Raw genomic sequence first — 1,618 nt, 5'->3', positions numbered from 1 at the left:
GTTTCTTATTGTGCTTTTATTGGACTATATTGGTTTGATTATTAGCTTATTTAATGTAATATCAGCCAAAATAATATAAATGGTCATTTAAAGAACAAATCATGCATCAGATTAACGGTAAACACTTAAATTCTTCCTACTTTAAAAGGTTTGTTAGGACTTTCTGTAGGTTTTATTTWGAATATTGATATATTTGATGAATTCAGTGTTCAGTGGTCATTAATGCACCAGATCCAGACCTGCAGCCCAGGGGCGGATCTAGATGGGGGCCAACGGGAACCAAACAAGTTATACTAAATAAATGTCTTATGTTAAAACTCTGGTGGATTTTTTAACCTTCAGTTTTACTTTAACAATGAATTAAATATTCTAGTGCTGCACCTTCAGCTGCTGTCCAGGATCTGCAGCCTGGATCTCTGGAGACACAAGAGGCTCTTTGGCTCATTTATCATATCAAATGATGAAATATTATCTGGTTTTGTTTCAGAAAACTCTGACTATCCTGGCCTCTGTGGTAAATCTGGTCTAGAAAAGCCTCCACATATATCTCCTTATTTATATGCATATTTTAGTAATACTCTTTACAGTACCAGAATGTTCACATTTTATACACATTTTGAATATTAAATCAGGCGTTATGATCAGTTACTCAGTACTTCAGTAGTTTACCAAATACTTTCTACACTTGCTAATTAAACGTATTTAAAGTTTACTACTCTGATTGGAGAACAGCATTAATTATGGCCCTACAGATCATTTTTTAAAGACTAAAATCACCACCATAAAATAATGTCCRTCACTGCAGGACGTCCCGCGTCTCTTACTTTGGTTTCTGAAAGGTGGAACAACAAGAACTGCTGCAGGAATCACTTCATATCCACATCAGATGAAACAATATAAACTCACGTTTTCAGTCACGCATTCAAAGTTTGCTGCTTGCTGGGCTGTAATACAGACATGAACATAGAACAGCACATGTGAAGGACCCCTTCAGGACCCCAAATAGCTGTCCTAGCAGTTGCCTGACCCAATATTATCAGTCCAACTATGTGCTCTAATGGGGATTCAGACAGCGAGTTGAGCTGGACTTCCTAAGGACTCCTGGGGCCCCTGGTTGCTCCTGGGGCCCCTATGGTCTCCTGGGGCCCCTGGTTGCTCCTGGGGCCCCTGGTTGCTCCTGGGGCCCCTGTGGTCTCCTGGGGGCCCCTGTGGTCTCCTGGGTGATATTTAGTTTTAGTCTCTCATAAAACAACATTTTTAGTTATATTTTCAACAAATGATTCATTTATTCTGTTTCAAAACCAACCATTAAATTGGCAAACTAAATATTAAGTAATTAAATGTTTAGTTAGTTAGATAATCAGATTACTGCTCATCATTTGTGACCAACTGTAAAAACGTGATGTCAGCAGAATGTCGGTCACTGATTCAGAGTCAGGACTTGGACTAGGCCGCTCCAGAACTTTAATCCATGTGAATTGTTTCTTGACTTGATGTGTTTGTTTAGTTTAGTTTTTTGTAAATCTTGTTTGAAGATTTTATCAGATTTTTTCTTTTATCTGCTTTTATCTTTCATTTGATCGATTTGTGGATTTTCTCAGGTGTATAATTGTTTTGT

Source organism: Poecilia reticulata, unplaced genomic scaffold (assembly GCF_000633615.1).
Source record: "Poecilia reticulata strain Guanapo unplaced genomic scaffold, Guppy_female_1.0+MT scaffold_264, whole genome shotgun sequence".
NCBI classification, from domain to species: domain Eukaryota; kingdom Metazoa; phylum Chordata; class Actinopteri; order Cyprinodontiformes; family Poeciliidae; genus Poecilia; species Poecilia reticulata.
The sequence above is the reverse complement of the archived record's forward strand: the minus strand, read 5'-3'. Positions refer to the sequence as shown.